The sequence below is a fragment of the Pelodiscus sinensis genome, chromosome 11 (genome assembly GCF_052426305.1).
Source record: "Pelodiscus sinensis isolate ZL-2025 chromosome 11, ASM5242630v1, whole genome shotgun sequence".
In the NCBI taxonomy this organism is placed as follows: Eukaryota; Metazoa; Chordata; order Testudines; family Trionychidae; genus Pelodiscus; species Pelodiscus sinensis.
This window is the reverse complement of record NC_143062.1, coordinates 14,680,928-14,703,448: the sequence shown is the minus strand read 5'-3', so window position 1 is coordinate 14,703,448 and position 22,521 is coordinate 14,680,928. Positions and strand designations below refer to the sequence as shown.

The 22,521-nt window shown below is 49.4% G+C and overlaps 1 long non-coding RNA gene across 1 annotated transcript in view; it reads right to left on the bottom strand.

Moving 5' to 3' along the window:
• Positions 1 to 6,322: 6,322 nt before the first annotated feature.
• LOC112544174 (uncharacterized) overlaps positions 6,323 to 22,521 on the bottom strand; it is a 73,764-nt gene continuing 57,565 nt past the window's right edge. The window contains exons 2-3 of the long non-coding RNA XR_012906611.2: positions 10,758 to 10,898; positions 6,323 to 6,838 (exon numbers count right to left, since the gene is read on the bottom strand). This is a non-coding gene — a long non-coding RNA (uncharacterized LOC112544174). The remainder of the gene's footprint in view (positions 6,839 to 10,757; positions 10,899 to 22,521) is intronic.

Below are 22,521 nucleotides of genomic sequence, written 5' to 3'. Positions count from 1 at the left end.
AATTCCCCATTGGGGATGTCAGGATGCCGGTCTGCATCTTGGGGGATGTGGCCTACCCCCAATGGCCTGGCTGATGCGGCCATACACCGGCCAACTGGACCCCAGCCAGGCCACCTTCAACAGCCACCTGAACCAGGCCCGCAATCCCGTCGAGTGCGCCTTTGACGTCTGAAGGCACGGTTTAGGTGCCTCCTGACCCACCTGGACATGGGGGTGCAGCACATCCCAGAGGTTATCTCGGCATGCTGCGTGCTCCATAATATTATTGAGGGGAGGGGAGAGGCTTTCCTCCCGGGGTGGATGGCAGGTGAGGGCCAGGCCTAGCAGCAGCCCCAAACAGCCGCCACCCGGCAGACCAACCGCCACCGGGTGCGGGTCTGGGAAGCCCTCCGGGTGATGCTGGACCAGGCCTCACAATAGGCCGCCCCTACACCTCTGACTGCAGGGATGCCCCCGTGTCCCCACTTCCCACTCCCATCACCACCCCATCCCACTACCCTTCCCTCACCTCCCAATAAATACAATGCACTTGCTATATATAAGGCACATTTTTATTTACATGGGGAAGGGAATGCACTGTGGGGAGGGGGGAAGAGGGGACCCTGAACTGGGAGGGCCTCATGATTGATAATGGAGGCCTCTTCCACCCCCACGGGTGCGGGGGCGCCTCTGACCCTTGTGCCAGGTTGGGGCAGGCTGCACCAGGAGGTGCCGAGGGTGGGGTACCCCGGGAGGGGGCATGGGCAAGGCAGGGGGGACCTCGGGAGGGGGCATGAGCAAGGCAGGGGGAGAAGTGGGCAGAAATCTGGGGATGGCAGAGGGGGGCCTGGCAGCACTGGGCTGCTCCACAGGGCCCATCCAGTCAGCAATGATGCCCAGGAGAGTGCAGACACGGTCGCAGCACTCCAGGTACTGGCCCCACACCCGCTCCCACCAATCTGTATCTGCCCGGATCTTCTCTGTCAGAGCGCGCTCCATGCGCTCAATTGTGCAGACGTGGCAGCGGAGCAGGTGGTGGCAGTCCCGGGAGCGCTGCGACGGGCCTTGGATCCTTTGCATCGGTGGGATGGGTCTGGAAGGTCCCTCACTGGCAGGGGGTCCCACAGCAGGAGAAGCAGAGCCACATGGTCAGTGAGCCCTGCCCCAAATGGTGTTCCAGAGCCCCGTGCCCTCCCCACAGCACATCACGATGCCCGGGGACAGGTGTGGCTGGTGAGGGGGAATTCCCCTGGGGCAGCAGGAGGGGGGATCCCAAGATGGTCCAGAAGCCCTCAGGGGGGCCGCATGTGCTTGGGGGGACCTGTTGTGCCTTCTCCAGGGGTACGTCTACACTACCACCCTAGTTCGAACTAGGGTGGTAATGTAGGCAACCGGAGTTGCAAATGAAGCCCGGGATTTGAATTTCCCGGGCTTCATTTGCATTTCACGAGGAGTAACGGTAGTTCAGACTAGGAAGCCTAATCCGAACTACCTAGTCCGTGCCGCGTGTAGCCGCGCGGCACGGAGTCCGCACTAGCGGACATTTAAAAATGGCGGCGCCCGGCTTTATGCAAATGAAGCCCGGGAAATTCTAATCCCAGGCTTCATTTGCAACTCCGGTTGCCTACATTATCACCCTAGTTCGAACTAGGGTGGTAGTGTAGACATACCCCGGGGAAGCTACAGTGTCCTAGAGCTGGCCATGGATGTGTGCTGTGTGCAGCACCCTTAAGGCTGTGTTGGGTTAGGCCTGCAACCTTGGGGCTGGCCTACTCCTAGACAAACCTCCTCCACCCCTCGGTCTGGTCGAGCGGAATCCCTGGGGTCCCAGGCATGCACTGGGGCTAGCTCTGTGCCACTTGGTCTGGCTGCACATAGGATTGCTGGATGGTTTCAACAAACACGCTTGACATTACATGACAGTCTACATTACATCTTAGTTAGAAAATACCAGACATGTATATTTTCTCATTTATATCCTCTCAATTTCTTTCCCAAACAGAAAGCTCAAAGACTGGACTGTCCGGTTCAAAACTGGACGTCTGAGAACCCTAGCTGCATGAGGTTGCACGTGCTGCATGCCTCTGTGTAGCATGTGGCCAGGCTGTGCCATGTGCCACTACCTCTCCTCCTCCCTGTGGCCCTCCCCGTCTCTAGCACACTTGCGAATAGTAGCCACTGCACTCACCAGACAATCCCTCGCCAGCTTCTGAGGATGCCTGGGACACATCCTGACTGCTGCTGGGCCGGGATGGTGAGGTCTGGCTGCTGTCCTCCTCCTCCTTGTCCGAGGACCGGTCTCCCTCCTCCTCCTCCTCTGGTGGCCTGGGTCAGACTACTGGGTTGGCCACCGCCATGGCCACCTGGGCCAGCAGATGACTGGCCCCTTTGTCCCCCGAGATCTGGTGCAGACAGATACTGGGGACAGGCAGTGGCTCCACTGCACCCATACTCGCTGGCCCGCACGTAGGTGAGGCGCGGGTCCTTCACCTTGGCCTGGACCTGTCCCTGGATCCAGGCCGGGTGTCCTTTTGCGGCCAGCACCTGAGCCATCTGGGCGAAAATGTGGGCATTCCCCAGAGGTCCAGGAGGGCAGTCACCTCAGCGGTGCTTCAGCATGGAGCCTGTCGCTTGGTGCCCCTTTGGGCCTGTTGGGCACTCTGGGGTGGCTCCTCCGTGGGATCTGAGGGACCTGGCGGAGGCTGGGCAGCTGCCATTCCTCCCTCTGGCTCCTACCCAGGCTGCACGTGGCAAATGGCTGTGCTCCATTCCTGTGCCTTTAAGGGGGGGCCATTTAGGGGGAACCAACGAGTGGTGATTGACTGTACGGAGTGTCGGAGAGGCCACCTGTGTTTTTCACTGGAGGCCAATTCTTCCGCAAGTACGCACTTGCCGAACGTCCACACTGCCCTCTTGCACAAGAGCACCTGTGCAAGAGAACTTAAGCATGATAGAAAACAGCATAGCTCTTGCGCAAGGAGCTGTCTCTTATCACGCCGTACTGTACATTAAGGAGCTGTCTCATCACACCGTACCGTACATTTACTTGCGCAAGAGCGGATGGGCAGTGTAGATGCTCTGCGGATTCTTGTGCAAGAACAGCTGTTCTTGCGCAAGAAGTTGCGAGTGTAGACATAGCCCAAGTGTTTTGCTGAATCAGTGTGCTAGCGACTAGAACCCTACAAGCAGATGTTCTTACTCTAATACCATTACTCATGCTCAGTTCCTGTCCCAGAAAAGAGCAGGTGTCCCAAAAATTCCCATATAATTAAAGAGATTTTTTAATGTAACAGAAAAGAAAAGGAGCCTTTCCTTAAAACTTGACAATGAGCAATTGCTGGTTTGAAAGCCATCTACTCCATCATGTTTTATGTGCTGGGTTTCCCATGGATCAAAGAATGGCATCAATAGCACCACACACACCCTGCACCAAGCAGCACTGAGTGAAAGCCACCAGACTTCAGGAAATGGTCAGCTGTGGCTAAAGTAAGTGGGTGCTGGGATGTCGGAGGACACTGAGTTAACATGGGTGGGTGCTAGACTGCCTGGTGCTGCTATATGCCAGGATGGCTGACATATTATTGAGGAGGGACGTCTAGGAAGAAAAGAAAGAAGGTGGCAATCACGGGGCAGAGACAGATAGAGGAGCCTGGGGCCAATACTGTGTCTTCCTCTGCTCTGCTTCCATCAGATGCCTTTGTCTCCTCTGCTCTGTTGCTGTCTCCTCCTCTTCTGGCTACAGAGCGGGAGCCACAATGGGGAGAAGCAGCTTCCGGGCCATCCATGCAGCTCAGCCTGATGTTGGAGGATTCAGCAGGACTGTTGGGGAGGCAAGACATGCATCAAGCAGGACCCATTTATCAGAGTCCATCGGATTTTCACCCATGTTGGATGCATGAAAGACCCTTATTTGTGCTGTGTATGTGGCCTTCACATACTAACCCAAATAGAACAGGTTGGTTAAAACATTGACTGCAGCAACAGTCCCTAAGATGATGATGGAAACACTCGCAAGCGACAATCTTTTGGAGAAAGAGTGGGCCTAGGGCAGGGGTAGACAATAATTTTTGGCTCGGGGCCAGTTCAAAAAGTTTTGAAGTGCCCCCGGGCCACCAGTAAGGGGCAGGGCCTACCCTGGAAGGGGAGGGGCCAGTATGCTTCTGGGCTACCCCACCCACAGGTTTCCCAGCGATCAAAGAATGGCATCAATAGCACCAGTCACACCTTGCACCATGCAGCACTGAGTGAAAACCATGGGGCTTCACAAAATGGTCAGCTGTGGCTAAGGCGGGTGCTGGGTAGGTGGGTACTAACTAGCTAAGGGTATGTCTACACTACAGCACAAATTTGAACTAACTTAATTCGAATTAGTTAATTCGAACTAAGCTAATTCGAATTAGCGCATCTAGACCCAAAAACTAATTCAAATTAGCATTTTACTAATTCGAACTAGCGCATCCACACTGATTGGACACAGGGGCACATTTAAGGGCGGCTGAAACCGGTTCTGGCAGGGCATTAGGTCAGTAGTTGCTTTGTGTGGATGCTGCTTGAGGCTATCTGAGGCTCGTGCTTAAAGGGATCCCCCTGGACAGCCGGTTCTCAGCTTTTCCGCTTGCTTGCCTACCTCACCGAGGGACAGCAAAGCGTTTTTCTCTCTGCCTGCCTGTGTCAGTGGTTCCCACTGGGGATGCTGCCGCAGTTGGCACCATGGAGCCAGAGCTCGCCCTGGGCATGCTGCTCCAGTTTTTGGACTTGCTGCTGCAAGCCTGCTAGCAATGGGTGGAGGCTGCCTTGCACCATCTGGTGCATGTCAGCCCCCTGCCTCTCTCCCTGGCCTCCCCGGGGGTTGTGGAGGAGCAGCAGCAGCACCCGGATGCCAGCGTGTCCTGCCGCATCTAGCGTCTGTACACCAGCAGCGACTGGTGGGACCGCATCATCCTGGAGCGCTGGGAAGACCAACAGTGTATCCAGAACTTCAGGATGAAGAAGGACACCTTCCTGGAGCTCTGCGAGTGGCTCACCCTGCTCTGCGGTGATGGGACACTCACATGAGGTCCGCCTTCCCCCTCTAGAAGCATGTTGCCATCGCCCTATAGAAGCTCTCAACGCCGGACAGCTACAGATCCGTTGGAAACCAGTTCGGCATGGGGAGATCCACCGTTGGAGCAGTGCTCATGCAGGTACGGCACCCACCAGCTACTGGGCTGAGGAGGACTGCAAGGAGGAGATGGGACGCCCTAAGGAAAACGTGGGGGGAGGAGGTGAAAGTGCCCCGCACTGGAGGGTTCGGTATGTCCCAGCCGTACTGCATGCTGCCCACGGGGGTTGCTTCCGGGAGTGGAGCGTGGGGCGTGGGGCAGTGCCAGGGAATGAACACTCCCAGCCACCCGGGCGCCCCAGTGATTCGCGGTTTGCTGTGTCTCTCTGCAGGTGGTCAAGGCCAGCAACCGGGTGCTGCTCTGCAGGGTGGTCCGCCTCGCCAACCCGGACGTGATCATCCAGGGGTTTGGCGCCCTCAGCTTTCCCAACTGTGGGGGGGCCATCGATGGGGCGCACCTCCCCATCCGTGCCCCGGAACACCAGGCCTCCCAGTACGTGAACCGCAAGGGGTGCTTCTCCGTCCTCTTGCAGGCCATGTGTGACCACTGGGGACAGTTCACGGACATTAATGTGGGCTGGTCTGGCAAGGTACACAACGCACGGGTGTACCGGAACTCCTCCGTGTGCCAGAGGCTGCACGTCGGGACCTTCTTCCCCGACCGCCACATCAGGGTCGGGGATGTGAACATGCCCGTCTGCCTGGTGTGGGATACGGCCTACCTGCTACAGCCCTGGCTGATGAAGCTGTACACAGGTCACCTCAACCCCTCCCAGCAGGTCTTCAATGCCAAGCTCATCAGGGCCCACATCATGGTCAAGGGGGCCTTCGGATGCCTGAAAGCATGATTTAGGTGCCTCCTCACCCACCTCAACCTCGCTGAGCACAATATCCCTCCTGTGGTGGCAGCATGTTGTGTGCTGCACAATTTAAGCAAATGGAAGGGTGAGGCTTTCCTGCCAGCCTGGATGGCTGAGGCTGACCACATGGCTGGCCAGTACGCTCAGCCTCGCACCGCTGCCATCCGGGAGGCCCAGTGGGGGGGCCGTCCAGATCCGGGAAGCCCTGCGGGAGAGCTTCCACGTGGAGGAGGACTGAACTCTCTCTGCATGCCCCACTGGGGCCTTCTTCCACCCTCCGCTCCTTCCCCTTTCCCCCCCTAACCCGCCTTCCTAATGTCAAATAAAGACATCTGTTTTGCCAACAAAAATCTCTTTATTGTACATAACTGGGGTGGGGGAGGGAGGAGGACGGGTGGGAGAGGGGAGGGGGAAACCTGGGAGGAGGGAGCTGGAAGGGGGTGGAAAGGGAGGAAGGGAAGGTAAAGCTCAGGGTTGGGGGTCCTGCTGGCTCTCCCTTCTCGCAGCACTGCATGTGTGGGGGCGTTGGGGGGGAGTGGGTGTGGAGGGTGGGGCAGGAAGGACAGGGGGTGCGGAGAAAGTGGGAGGGGTAGCAGGGGTGGGAGAAGGAGCGAGAGCTGGGGCGGCCGCAGGGGCTGGAGCAGAAGGAGGCAGGAACCTGTCCACCAGGGTCTGGAGGTGACCTCTGAGGGCACGGCTTGCTCCTCTAGCACCTCCAAGCTCCGCTGCCGCAGCCGCAGATCCTCCCGGACCCAGTGCTCCTAGATGCAGATCTGGTGCTCCAGTAGTCGCAGGTGCCACCGCTGGTACTCCTCCTGGTTCCTGGTGCGCCTTCTGGCCCGGGTGCGGGTGGCTGTTGCAGGTGGGGTGGTGCGCCCTGCAGTCCCAGGTGCTGCGGCTGTGGTGAAACAAGAGCAGTGGTCAGTTCTCCCTGGGGACAAGGTGGGTGAAACCCAACCCCGCTCTGCAAGGCCAAGGCCCCTGCATGACACCCAGCTGCTGCTCCATGGTGGGCAAGGCCCAGGCGCACAGTCTCTGGGCTCCCTCTCCCCCTACCTCCCTGTACACATAAGGGGAACATGATGGCACTCACATGTGGAGCCCTCCCCGGCCTCGGATGGCACAGGCGATGTGCTCTTTGGTGTGCCTCAGGGATCCTGGATCCTGGGCAGGCTCCCTACAAGCTCCTGTCTCTCGGCGTCCTCCTCCTCCGTGTCCAGGACGGGTCCCTCTGCCCTGGGGTCGATCACCACCCGGGGGGCATGCACTGCGTGAGCCCCCAGTATGTGGTCCAGGGCCTCATAATGGGGGCAGGCCTCCGGGTCGGCCCCTGGAGTAGGACTGCCGCAGGTCCTTAATTTTGCAGCGGACCTGCTCTCAGGTCCGCATGTGGCCTCTGGCGGCCAGGCTGTAGAGGGCTGTGTTTCTGTGGCTAGTACGGAGATTGTGGACATTGGAGGCTTCCCCCCAAACCTCGATGTGGTCCATGATCTCCGCACTAGACCAGGCGGGCGCCCGCCTCTTGCGGGCCCAGGCAGGCTCCTGGGAGCCGCCAGCCTGGCCCTGGGAAGAGGTGGAGGGCTGGGTGGCAGCAGGTGGCTGGCTCATCCCGTGCCAGGTGCAGGGTCTGCTGGCTGGGTGCTGGCAGGTTTGCAACTGGCATGGGCACCGTAGCCAGACCATGGCTCTTTAAGGGCTCCGGGGCCGGGAGGGGGGCAGAAGAGTTTCCCTGGTTGTGCCCAGAGTGGCCACCAGGGCAAGCTGGGAAGGGCTAGCCTCCCACTAGTTCGAATTAAGTGGCTACACAGCCCTTAATTCTAACTACTTAATTCAAAGTAGGCGTTAGTCCTCGTAGAATGAGGTTTACCTACTTTGAATTAAGCACTCCGCTAGTTCGAATTAAGTTCGAACTAGCAGTTTGCATGTATAGACGCTATGAAAGTTAATTCGAACTAACGTCTGTTAGTTCAAATTAACTTTGTAGTGTAGACAGACCCTAATGTAGTAAGAACTGCTGGGCTCTTACTACATTTAGGGTGTGTCTTTCTGGAAAAGGGATGCTAATGAGACCAGTCGGTATTGCAAATGCCGCGGGGGATTTAAATATCCCCCGCGGCATTTGCATGAACATGGCTGCCGCTTTTTTCCGGCTCGGGGTTTTGCCGGAGAAAAGCTCCAGTCTAGACGGGATCTTGCGGAAAATAAGCCCTTTTCCACAAGATTCCTACTTGAATAAGGGATCTTGCGGAAAAGGGCTTATTTTCCGCAAGATCCCGTCTAGACTGGAGCTTTTCTCCGGCAAAACCCCGAGCCGGAAAAAAGCGGCAGCCATGTTCATGCAAATGCCGCGGGGGATATTTAAATCCCCCGCGGCATTTGCAATTCCGACTGGTCTCATTAGCATCCCTTTTCCGGAAAGGGGTGCCAATGTAGACACAGCCTTAAAGTGTAGAGAGCTGCAGCGGGGTTAGCTCCCAGGGGCGGCATAAACCAGGACTGAGCAGTCCCAGCTCTCACTGGCTCCAGGACTGCTGCAGCTCTGCCTTATCTGCTCCCCTTCCCCACACTGCAGAGATGGTGCTGGGGGGAACCGTATTTAAAGCTGGCTTCCTGCAGCACTGGCGCCTGCTTCTCCCACCTTGCTGCCTCTGATACAGAGGCAATGGCGGGGTGAGGTGGGAAGGGGAAGCAAGTAGTTAAGTAGTCATGTGACTACCCAATAAGCGTAAGCTTATCTGGTAGTTGACTATTGGAAGTGACTTAGGGTATGTCTACACTACAAAGTTAATTTGAACTAACAGCCGTTAGTTCGAATTAACTTTAATAGCAGCTATACATGCAAACTGCTAGTTTGAATTTAATTCTATCTAGTGGAGCGCTTAATTCGAACTAGGTAAACCTCATTCTATGAGGACTAATGCCTAGTTCAAATTAAGTAGTTCAAATTAAGGGCTGTGTAGCCACTTAATTCGAACTAGCTGGAAGCTAGCCCTTCCCAAGTTCCCCTTAGTGGCCACTCTGGGCCAAACCAGGAAAACTCCTCTCCTCTTACCCTATGCCGGTCCTGTGCCTGCTGCCCCCCCAACAACTGTCCCTCCTCCCACTCCTGCCCCCCCACCTCTTCCTCCTCAACCTCCACACACTCCTCCTCAATCTCCACACCCTCCAACCCATCATCCCGGGGACACCGAGGCCCCCTCCCTTGCCGTGCTGGGAGGCGGATGGACCGGCGATACCCCCACCCCTGATCCCTGAGTTTCCCCTCCTCCTTTTCCCCCTTGCTTCCCCCTTCCAGCTCCCTCCTCCCAGTTTTCCCCCTCCCCTTTCTCCTGCCCTCTCCTACCTCCTTTCCCCTGTCTCCCCAGAGTTTCATTCCCTCTCCCCAGTTGTGTTGAATAAAGAGAGTTGTTATTTTTGAAAATATGTGTCTTTTATTTGACATCAGGAAGGGGGGGCTAGGGAAGGGTAAGTGGAAGGAGGAGAGGGAGGAATGGGGCACAACCCCCCAGTGGGGCACACCGGGGAGACTGGTAGCGCTTCTCAGAGTAGATGCTCTCCCACAGGGCCCCCTGGATCCTGACAGCCCCTCGATGGTCCTCCTGGATGGCAGCCTGCAGACAGTGCAGCCAGGCTGCTGGCAACGTGTCCGCGAGACGCAGCAGAGTCCCCGGGGGCAGGTCTAGTTCCATGTTGCAGAGTGCCATGGTGTCCCGAGTGAGGGCTAGCAGAGCACTCCGAGACACAAATGCTTTGCTGTCCCTCAGCAGAGAAACCTGAGAACTGTCTGTCCGGGATGGGGAATCAGGTCCCTTTAAGCACAGACCTCGGCTAGCCTGAGGCAGCAGCCCCACACACTAAGTCCGACTCTGATGCCCTTTTGGCACTGGTTCTGGCCAGCCTTACCTTCAATTCAGGGTCCACTCAATCTGGACACACTATTTTGAATTAGAAAAATGCTATTTCAAATTAGTTCTTGTGTGTAGATGCGCTATTTCGAATTAGCTTAATTTGAATTAACTAATTCGAATTCAGTTAATTAGAAATAGCGCTGTAGTGTAGACATACCCTTACATCCCTAATTTAAACAGCCCACAGTAGCAGTAGCGGTGGCTATGAGCCCCAGTGCCTTTTAAATCCCCAGGCCCCAAGGCAATTGCTCCCTTCCTCCCCCTTGGCAGCCCTGATTTTTTTTTTTTTTGGTGGGGGAGAGGGCTCTTGGTGTCTTTCCCCATTTGTTTTAAAAAAATGTGGAAAACTCCTAGGCCTTGGGCCCACAATCCCCTTTCTGCCCATGCTCTCTTTCCAAAGCTATTTCTTCCGACTTTGCTTGAGTGAATGGGCCTGGCTATGATCTCCCTTCCAGTGACATAAATAAATTGAAGTTCATAGAGATACGCTGGTTTTGTACCAGTCTGTGATCTACATCAGGCCTATTAGCTTCCCTCCTCTGAAACTTACAGAGAATCAGAGCAAGAAACCACGGCTAAATGTTTGATCATCTCCCCTCCCCATGCTTTATGGAACTTGGCTTATGAGTATAAATATGCGTAATGTGTAACCTCTCAATGTTAATGTTACAATCGGCTGTATCTGTATCTCCTGTTTTGATGCATGCATCATTCTTGTCCGACAAGTTAGAAATATAAAGTATGAGACTGTTTATGGTTTTAAATGTGCTAATGAGATCCATTATTGATGCTCGGGATGGCTGGGAAGGGAAGCCTTAATGACTTGGTAATCAGCTTAACTTGTAAACAGCCTTGTTTTTCCTGTAAATCCAACAGTGTTTGGACTAGTGAGACATGTGACCATTCTACCTTGTACTGGGATTCCATCTTGATCCTGGGAACTTTCCATGGAATAGGTGGGCGTAGAAAAAAGGGTTCCTGCCCAGGCAAAAGGTCCACTTAAGCAATGGGAAGTGATCATCCCTTTGTCTTCAGATGGCCTGGAAAATCCTGAAACAATACAAAGAGCTAGAGACTCAGATCAGGGTAAAAGAATATCTTGCCTGCAGATTATGCTTGAAATAAGCACAGATCTTTAAAGTAAGAATCTGCTTACAATACGTTTTTTTCATTAAATTAGGACAGGAGTAGGCAATAATTTTCACAAGAAGGCCACTTGGTATGTGGTCACAGGCTAGCACTTACCATCTATTCTTCAAACTGGAGCAGCTCCTTTGTGTGTCTCCCTCTTTCTGACTCCTGCTTTACAGAGATGGAGTACAGGGGCAGGGGGATTCTCTGATTTCAGCATTCCCCACTCCTCTCCACTCTAAAACACACCAGCCCCCAATCTGCACAGGTATCTGGAGAATCCTGGGAGCAGTTCGGATGCAGGACAGAGCAAGGTAGGGGAGGGACAACTGAACACATGCTGTTAGCTGTAAATATGCACCCTCTGCTAATCAGCTGGTGGGATAGAGAGAAATGCTTGGCTGGCTGGATCCAGGCCTGGGACCTGATTTTGCCCATTATGACTAACTATGGATTCTCTTTTCATTTTAACTTTGTAGCTTACTTTGATCTGTCCGTTTTCACTTGCAACAACTTAAATCCTACTATTTGTACTTAATAAAAACACTTTTGTTTACTATGGGGCCCAGTATAAATAATTTTTACCTGAGGGGAAATGACCAACGTGCATCTCTCTCTTTAGCTGATAAAAAAGGTGAACATCTTCATGACCTTTCCCTATGTAAAACTTATACACAGAGAAATTTGGGGGTAGGGAAGTTGATCCCATTTGGAAGTTGGTTTCTTGGGTGCTGTGCCCCTAGAACTGCACCCCCTCAAAGCTGAAGTAGTTCTGTGTCTGTGTTGCTCTGCAGAGAGGGGAGATGATCCCAAATCTGTGCCTTATCTGGAGGAGGCCAGAGGATCTGGCCCAGCAGGACAGGGAGAGACCCAGAGAGTGAGAAGGCAGGTGTCTGTGGAGCAATCAGGGAACAATCCCAAGGGGACTTCTGTGATCATAACCTGTTACAAGATGAAAGCTTCTGGATAAGCATATAATCTGTAGGCTATGGAGTGATTTGAAATAAAAATGAGAGGTTTAAAACATGCTCCCTTTCCAGGAGGAAAAGGAGAAGAGACAGAAAACATACCTCCAGTATCCCAAAATAGTTGTGCAGTGTAGATGTGCACGTGGAACTCTATTGCGCTTAGTTGCTGGGGGGAGGGAGGGGTGTTCCAGGAACCAAACACCAGTGATGGTGTCTGATCTAAAGGAAAATCTCCCTCCATGCTCAGTTTCTCTTCATTAGAACAAAAGAATTCCTAAAAATTGTATTAATCCACGGCTGTGTCTACACTGGTTTGATCTGGTGCAAAAGCGGCCGCTCTTGCGCAAAAACTTGTTGCCTGTCTACACTGGCTGAGAGTTCTTGCGCAAGTAAACTGACGTTCTAATGTATAAAATCAGGGCTTCTTGCACAAGAACTCTGACGCTCTCGCTCAGGAATAAGCCCTCTTGTGCAAGAGCTCTTCCAGAAGAGGCCAGTGTAGACAGGCAACATGAATTTCTTGTGCAAGAAAGCCCTATGGTTAAAATGGCCATCAGAGCTTTCTTGTGCAAGAGAGCATCTACACTGGCATGGATGCTCTTGCGCAAAAGCACATCTCTTGTGCAAAAGCACATGCCATTGTAGATGCTCTCTTCTGGAAGAGTTTTTGCAGAAGAACATGCCAGTGTAGACGTAGCCCACTAGTAAACGGAAATGGTAGAATTATCAATAAAATACAGATAAGGCAGATGTGTTCCATACCTATTTCTGTCCTATATTTGGGAAAAAGCCAGATGATAGAAAAGTTTCAATTCCAACAGTATCTCAGAAAGTTGTTAAACAACAGCTATTCTAAGGTAGACATTTTAAAATCAGCATCGAAGAGTGTTAAAAGAATCAGCTGAGGAATTCTCTGGACCATAACACTGACTCCTAGTAAATCTTGGAAAACTGGAAAGTTCTAGAGGACTGAAAGAAAGCCAGTATCACTCCCATATTTCAAAATGGTAAACAATGTGACATGAGTAAACAAGATGGGCCAAAATGACTTAGTTTGACATTGATTCAAGGGAAAATCATGAAGTAACTGATACCAGGCTCTATTAAAATGGAGTCAACGAAAGTGATATAATTAATGCCAAATTACACTGCTTTATAGAACTTAGATCTTGTCTATTTTTTAAGAGGTTACAAGTTTGGTTAAGAGAGGTAATACTGTTGATTTTATATACTAAGACTTCTGTAAGATATTTGACTTGGTTCCACTTGACATTTTGATTAAGAAACTAGAAATATACAAAAATAAACATAGTGCATATTACATGGATTAAAAATTGGTTAACTTATAGGCCTTAAGATGTAATTGCAAACAAATAACATGAAGCCCCTCTCTCTTTCCCCTCTTACACATTTCCTGACTAGTGCATGATAATGACTTGAGCTAGTGGAGAAGAGAATTACACGCATAAAATACTTTGAGATCCTCTAGGACATAAAAGTGTTCTACAGATTCAAGGGTGTGGGATTTTTTGTTGTTCTTTTAAATAGTGATTGATATATTTCTATTCAAATATATTTCAAATAGTCTTAGATCCAAAGGCCAATGAAAATGCAGTTTGAATAGAAATAAGTTTTGCATTTTGTGTTGACACATTGGCTGTGTCTACACTGGCATGAATTTCCGGAAATGCTTAAAACGGAATACTATTCCGTTTTCAGTTTTTCCGGAAAAGGAGCGTCTACATTGGCAGGCTGCTTTTCCGGAAAAGCCCTTTTTCCGGAAAAGCGTCTGTTGCCAATGTAGACACGCTTTTCCGGAAAAGAGCCCCGATCGCCATTTTCACGATCGGGGCTTTTTTCCAGAAAAGACTATTGGGCTGTCTACACTGGCCCTTTTCCGGAACAGTGTTCCGGAATAAGGACTTATGCCCGAGTGGGAGCAGAATAGTTTTTCCGGAATAGTGGCTGATTTGGTACAATACAGCATCGTTGCTTTTCCGGAAATTCAAGGGCCAGTGTAGACAGCTTGCAGCTTATTCCAGAAAAGCGGCTGATTTTCCGGAATAAGTGGCCCAGTGTGTAGACAGCCACTGTGTGTAGGGGGTCACTTCTGTTCTTCTTTCATTTAGATACCTAGGGACAGAATCTGGAATGTTGGATCAAAACCCTATTTCTACAGGGCAAGAGTATCATGGAGCTTTTGTTTTTGTGTATTGTTTTCCATACCCCCCTCCTTACTTCTTGGTTGTACAGGGTAATTAGATGCAGATGTTGTTTCTGTTTATCTGTTTGCCTTTTACTTATGCTCAGTATGTTCTGATGAACTTCCTTTTGGTAGTCACATTTTCTCAGTCATTAACCATCAGTTTCCAAGTTAGCCTGTAATTCTCTCTCTCTCTCTCTCTCTCTATCTCACACACACACACACACACACAAATATATGTAACCCTTCTGCTGGGTAGGCCCGGCAGCAACCAGGGCCGGGTTCAATGTCTAGAGGTCCATCTCACACAAAACTGGCTCGAGCCCCCACCAAGTAGCCTGGGAAATTCACACTCCCCTAGGTGCCTCTGAGAGGCAAAGCTTCCCCACTTGCAAGCACAGAGTCTGAGGCTACGTCTACACTGGCACCCTTTTCCGGAAATGCTTAAAACGGAACAGTTTTCCATTATAAGTATTTCCGGAAAAAGCACGTCTACATTTGCAGGATGCTTTTCCGGAAAAGCACTTTGTCTGGAAAAGCGTTTGTGGCCAATGTAGATGTGCTTTTCCGGAAAAAATCCCTGATCGTCATTTTCGCGATTGGGGCTTTTTTGTGGAAAAGACTACTGTGCTGTCTACACTGGCCCTTTTCCGGAACAGTTTTTCTGGAAAAGGACTTTTGCCCGAACGGAAGTAGCATAGTTTTTCCGGAAAAACACTGACAATTGTACAGTAGATCGTTATTGCTTTTCCGGAAAAGCAAGCGGCCAGTGTAGACAGCTGGCAAGTTATTCCGGAAAAGTGGCTGCTTTTCCGGAATAAGTGGCCCAGTGTAGACACAGCCCTAGTGTAGAAAAGAAACTTCTAATGAAAGAGAGAGAGAAGTCATATGGCATTATCTTGGGAAAATACCACAAACAGAGTTTGTAGCCCCCTCCCCCATGAGTAACTGTCCCAGCTCAAAAGGATTGAGCAATGTCTTTTGCTTCTCAGGCTCACCAGTCCAACAAGGTAAGGGTTCCGTTCATTTACCCAAACTTTCTCCATACCCCACGTCAACCGCCCCACTTACAGTTCTGTCCAGTCAGTGCAGACCCTGACACATCATCCTGATGACAACTTCGTGAGCCTGAGGCTATGCCACTTTTGTGCTGCTCCTACTGGCCGCCTGCCAGTTGTTCCCGCCAGCCGCTCTGCTGGTCACCTTCCGCCGCTCCTACCATCTGCTCCCACCAGCCGCTCCACAGGCTGCAATGGGACTGGCTCCCAACCAAACCAGTGATTTCAGCTCTTAGGGGCTAAGTCTAGACTGGCATGATTTTCCAGAAATGCTTTTAACTGAAAAGTTTTCCGTTAAAAGCATTTTTGGAAAAGCGCATCTAGATTGGCAGGACGCTTTTCCGCAAAAGCACTTTTTGTGGAAAAGCATCCGTGGCCAATCTAGACGTTCTTTTCCGCAAAAAAGCCCCAATCGCCATTTTTGGGATCGGGGCTTTTTTGCGGAAAACAAATCTCTGCTGTCTACACTGGCCCTTTTGCGCAAAATTTTTTCGGAAAAAGACTTTTGCCTGAACAGGAGCAGCATAGTATTTCCGCAAAAACACTGACAATCTTACATGAGGTCGTCAGTGCTTTTGCGGAAATTCAAGCGGCCAGTGTAGTTAGCTGGCAAGTTACCACTTATCCAGAAAAAGTGGCCAGTCTAGACACAGCCAGGCTGTGTCTACATTGGTAAGATTAAGTGCAAAAGCGGCTGCTTTTGCACAAAATCTTGCCGCCTGTCTACACTGGCCACGAGTATTTGCGCAAGAACACTGACATTCTACTGTATGAAATCAGTGCTTCTTTTGCAAATACTCTGACGCTCCCGCTCAGGAATAAGTCCTCTTGCGCAAGTGGCCAGTATAGACAGGTAACATCAATTTCTTGCACACGAAAGCCCGATGGCTAAAATGGCCATTAGAGCGTTCTTGCACAAGAGAGCATCTACACTGGCATGGATGCTTTTGCACAAAAGCACATCTCTTGCGCAAAGGCACATGCCAGTGGACGCTCTCTTGCACAAATTCTTTTAACGCAAAAACTCTTGCATTAAAAGTATTTGCGCAAAATCTTGCCAGTGTAGACATAGCCTTAGTGATTTCAACTCTTTAGCCACCACCTAGGCTGGCCAGCTTCCAGCAGACTAACAAAAAGACTCCTCATGTAGTCTGCTTTAAGTCTGTCCTTAAAACCAGGGGGGAAAGGGGCAGGTTGAGCCAGCCTTACAGCTCGCACCTGGCAGGCATGAAGCAGGTTGCCTCAAGCCCTTCCCCCCCCAACTCAGTTCACTTAATTCTGGCAAGGGGGAGGCTTGTTCCTCAGAGACCTCTTACAATGATGGTGTCTCTCTTGCAAGCACTGGTGTCATATTTTACAGTTCCCACATTTAGGGGTAGCATGATTTGTGACCCCCACAACAGCCTCAAATTAGTTACAATACATCTCATTCCATTCCAACACTGATCCTCCATCAGCCCTGGCTGAATTGGATTTACATAACCACACCTCGGATGCCTTCCCCTCCTGGCATGAGCTGTATTTACAGTTAATCAACAGTTAACAGTTAATTATCTTGCAGAGCTAAACAATTGGGGTGCGTCTAGACTGGCAAGATTTTGTGCAAAAGCAACTGCTTTTGCGCAAAAACTTGCCAGCTGTCTACACTGGCCGCTTTAATTTGCGCAAGAGCACTGACGTTCTAATGTAAGAATTCAGTGCTTCTTGCGCAAATACTTTGACGCTCCCACTCAGGGATAAGCCCTCTTGAGAAAGAGTACTTTTCCAAAATAAAGCCTTTCCCAAAAGATCCCTTATCCCTTATTTCATAGAGGGATAAGGGATCTTTCGGAAAAGGCTTTATTTTCCACAAGATCAGCATCTAGACTGGCACTTTTCTCCGGCAAATCTCTGTGCCGAAAAAAAGCGGCAGCCATTTTTATGCTAATGAAGCGGGGGAGATTCAAATCCCCGCTTCATTAGCAATTGTGATACGTCTAATTTACATCCCTTTTACGAAAAAGGGATGTAGTCTAGATGTAGCCCCACAGTAATTCAGGCCCAGCTTATATATAGAATGACCTTTTTTGTGCACCTTTCCAGGAATGCAAATGATTTCACCTTTAAGTTTGATGTATCTACCATGTAAACCTCTTTAAAGCCTGGAGAACCCAGAAACATTTACTACTAACTCCGTACCCACCAAAACCAGATCTGAGCAGACACTTCCAGATCCAATCTCACTCCCAAACAGAAATGTCAGGCACAACAACTGATTTCTACTTTCTCGTCCATCTTTTTGGCTAAACCAGGCCAAACTCACCTGGAAGACTATTACATCCAGATGGAACCAGGGGTGAAGGTGCAGGAGAACCCCCACTTCTTCCCCAGAAGCTAAGGGAAACTATGTGACAGGAACTCCTGTTGATTCTGGTGTTGAGGTAATCAAGGAGTCCTTTAGTGACTGGAAAAGCCTGGTGGTCCTAGTCCCCAAACCTAATGGGAGTACCCACTTTTGCATTGATTTCCATAACATGAATGCGATGTCAAATTTCAATGTGTAACCCATGCTCTGGATATAATCTGCTTGATTGGCTCAGAGAGATGGAGTAAATCCCCACTCTGGACTTAACCAAAGAGAACTGGCCGATCCAAGTCTAAGAAGAAGATGGCATTCTCCAACCCCTTTAGACTCTTCCAATTCTGAACTGTGCCTTTTGGTTTGCATGGCTCCCCCACCATGTTCCAACAGCTAATGGACCCCGTTTTCAGTCTCCACAGCCAGTACACAGCTTCTTATTTAGATGACATGGTTATTTATAAGAATCAAACATTCTTAGAAGGGAAGAATACAAAGGTTCTATCAACTCCAAATAAATGTGCTGGCAGGCAAACATTGCGAGAATGATAACTGATTGAAAAGACAGCATTTTTGTGCTAACATCAACAGCATACCGTGTAAGAAGAAGATAGTATATATCTGTATTCAAACCAGCAGCATAGCTAACTACAAGCATTGGTAGTAACAGATTCAATTTAACTCTGCCTACCAAGCTTTGGCTGCAGCAGGCAACTACATGGAATGCTAAATAGCAAAGCAAAGACTGTATAGAAAGGAATATTTGAAAGGACAGAACAAATTGCAGCTTGATGAGGAAGAACAGGATGAGATAAACTTTCCATTAGCGATAATGGGACTTGCTTATCTAAATCTGCACACACTGAGCCAGAAGTGTCTAAGGAAAGAAATGCTATTTATAATTGGCTTTTCCCAGAAGTAAATACACTGAGGTGGAAAAAAAAACAGTTAAAAGGATTCTCAAAAGACAATCTGATTAACTTTGTCTGTGGCATATTCTTCTAAAGGAAGAGAAATCCTTAAAACATGGGAGTAGAATCTTGAACTGTAAATTGATGTACAAAAATCAGCATCTTATACAACAAATAGAAGTGAATCAAGAAGGAGCTCTCAGTGCTAGAGACTTTAATACAAAATGAGTTTCCACACAAACTTCCTCGTGGCTGAACTTCACAAGAACTTAGACACGCCACTCACAATGCTCACTTCACTTTCCTACAAAAGAAAAGGACAATAAACTATCTAAACGCCTACATGCCTCAGGGCACAAATCTAGGACCCTCAACTCACCTATCGGCACTGTTAATCTATCCAACCACACACTTAGCCTGGCTGAATAGTCTGTCCTATTTAGGGGATTCTCTTTCTGCCCCACAACCCTACATGTAGGATCCATTTCTGTGGTGACCTTGAAACCAATTTTCACTGACTCTGTCTGAAGGAATATTTCCAACACACAACTGAACATTGCACTGACCCTCAGGATGTCTCCTAACAGCCTCACAAGAGGAATATCTCTACATGGTAGAGAGTACATATTTTTAATTTAATGTAATACATTACAGAGTTGTAATTACCAAAAAAAAAAAAAAAATGCAAGAGAGCAGTATGATTGCTCGAAGCTTCAGTATATGGAGGAGAAAAGCCTGTTGAGAGTCTATGGGTTAAGTTTAGAGGTGGAAGCAACAGGGGTGATTTTGTGGTTGTTGTCTGCTGTAGACCTCCGGATCAGGTGGATGAGATAGACCAGGCTTTCATCAGACAACTGAGAGAAGCTTCTAGATATCAGGCCCTGGTTCTCAAGGAGGACTTTAATCACCCTGATATCTGTTGGGAGACCAATACAGCAGTACACAGACAATCCAGGAAGTTTTTGGAGAAAGTTGGGGATAACTTCTTCGTACAAGTGCTGAAGGAACCACCCAGGGGCCATGCACAGCTTGACCTGCTGCTCACAAACAGGGAGCAACTAGTAGGAGAAGCAGAGGTGGGTGACAACCTGGGAAGCAGTGATCATGAGATGGTAGATTTCAGGATCCTGACCAAAGGAAGAAAGGAGAGTAGCAAAATTCACAACCTGGACTTCAGAAAAGCAGGCTTTGACTCCCTCAGAGAACTGATGGGCAGGATTCCCTGGGATGCTTACATGAAGGGGAAAGGAGTCCAGGAGAGCTGGCAGTATTTTAAAGATGCCGTATTAAAGGCACAAGAAGAAACCAACCCGATGTGCAGCAAGAAAAGCGAATATGGTAGGCAACCAGATTGGCTTACTGGGAACATCCTTGGTGAGCTTAAACACAAAAAGGAAGCTTACAAGAAGTGGAAACTTGGACAGGTGATTTGGGAGGAGCATAAATATATTGCTCAAGAATGCAGGGGAGTTATCAGGAAGGTGAAAGCACAACTGGAATTGGAGCTAGCAAGGCTGTCAGTATCCAGGAGGCCCTGCGGGAGACCTCCCACCCTGAGGAGCACTCCCTGGTCTGCCCCACTGGAGACTTGTGCCTCATTCCTCCCTCACGTCCTTCCACTTACCCCTCCCTAACCCCCCTTCCTGATGTCAAATAAAATACATGTATTTTCATGAACACAAACTCTCTTTATTTAACAAAACTGGTGGGGTGAGGGGATGAAACTCTGGTGAGACTGTGGAAAGGAGGTAGGAGAGGGGAGGAGAGAAGGTGGGAGAGGGGAGGGTAAAACCTGGAAGAAGGGAGCTGGAAGGGGGAAGCAAGGGGAAGAAGGGGGAGGGAAAGCTCAGGGCTCAAGGTTGGGGGGTCTTGCCGGACCATCTTGATTTTCATGCAAACCTGCTCAGGGGATCGCATGTGGCCTTTGGTGGCCAGGCTGGCAGTTATCCTGCCATAGACGGCCGTGTTCCTCCATCTAGTGTGGAGTTCACGGACATTGGGGGCATCCCCCCCAAACCTGAATAAGGTCCATGATCTCCACCCTGGACCAGGAAGGCGCCCGCCTTCTCCAGCCTTTGTCAGGATCCTGGGAGCTGGCACACTGCTCCTGGGGAGCGGTGGAGGGATGGCTGCCAGTGACTTGCTGGCTCATGTTTTGGGGCCACTGGGTCAGGGGCAGTGATGGCTGGCTCTGGGCTGGCAGGCTTGGAGCTGGCACAGGCACTGTGGCCAGAGTCTACCCCTTTAAGGGCTCTGGGAAGAGCAGGGGAGGGAGAGGAGAGTTCTTGGTTGAGGCTGGAGTGGCCACCAGGGCACCCTGGGAAGGCTGGAGGCCCCCTATTTCGATATAAGTGTCTACACAGCACTTATTTCAAAATAGCTAATTTGAGTTTGGTGTTACTCCTTGTAGAATGAGGTTTACCAAATTTGAATTAAGCACCCTGCTATTTTGAATTCAATAATTTGAATTGAGGTTTGCCTATGTAGACACTATTAAAGTTCATTCGAAATAAAGGCTGTTATTTTGAATTAACTTTGATGTGTAGACATACCCAGAGTGACTTCCAAGCAGATATTCTTTGAAAAGAGAAGAAACCTGGACATTTCTATTTTAAAACTATGGTTTAAATTAAGAATACAGCTACCTGTCCAAGAGAACACAACAAAATCTTATTTTGTCCTGGCCAGCTAACCTCTCTCAGCCATGATAACTGTTTTGTAATATATTGCGCTGAATGGTGCACACAGCTGGACTAGCAACAAGGACATGTCTGAAAAACGGAAACAAACACAACATGATCACGCTGGATAAAAATGCAACTGACACCACATGAAACTAATCAGCTACTGCAGCTGTTGTGGCTTGGAAGAAAACCAAATGAAGGACTCTAAAGATGCTTTTCGTTGTCATTTTCCTTCTATAATGTTAACCTGCTTTTGTGAACAGAGGACATTTTCTGTCAGTCATATTAGAAGAGTCATGAACATAGTTTGACATAAAACAAATTTCAAACTACATCTTGAATCGACTAAGAAGAATGGGCCTCTTTAAAAAAATTAGACATGTAAGTATGTGTAAAATGGGTACCTAATTTGCATGCATAATTGTGATTGCACATTCAAACTGAGTCACTGCTGCTGCACATAGATGATTTTAGTTGTATTCGTGCACAACTGCCAAATTTGGGCAATCACAATAACTGCATTGATATTGAGCAAAACCTGTGCAGCTCCCACTCTCATACAGCTGCCCCTACCCCGTGTCTTGAATCTCTTTTTGCATCTACCAGTTGTACTCCATTAACTTCATTGCAAATACCTCTGATTTACACCAATATTAATGAGAGCCAAATTGGACCAAAATCAAAAAAACCCTCAACACAAAACAAGTGTGAAAAGGAAGTGTGAAAATAATGCCATCTAATTGTTTTACCAACATTAAATAGATACCCTAGCCTAGCCTGTTTAGCCAGCCAGGTTTTACAAAAGGTGATGTTCATTCTATTCCTGGAGTAACCCTTTTAAACAGTGCAGTCTCTGGAACATAGGCATCAAACAGCAGGACACTGGTCTTTTGGGTTCTTTGTGATATGATTACATAAATACTTCTGTTTTGGTCAGAGAATATGCTCTCCACTAAAACCATCAAACAAATATCATTGCTAAGGTATGTGTGATATGATGATACAGTGTTACTCTTAAGTCTGATTTCTCTGAAGTCATTAAGAATTTCTCCTGGCACCACTTTCAGAGAAATCCATTCTGAAATATAGTTAAAATAATAACACTAAAATTCTTCTTCCTCTCCTTAGGAAGAAACAGAACACACTAGGGCTATGTCTACATTATGGCTACGTCTAGACTACATCCCTTTTTCGTAAAAGGGATGTAAATTAGAAGTATTGCAATTGCTAATGAAGTGGGGATTTAAATCTCCCCTGCTTCATTAGCATAAAAATGCCGCTTTTTTTCCTCACAGAGCTTTGTCGGAAAAAAGTGCCAGTCTAGACGCTGATCTTGCAGAAAATAAAGTCTTTTCCAAAAGATCTCTTATCCCTCTTGAA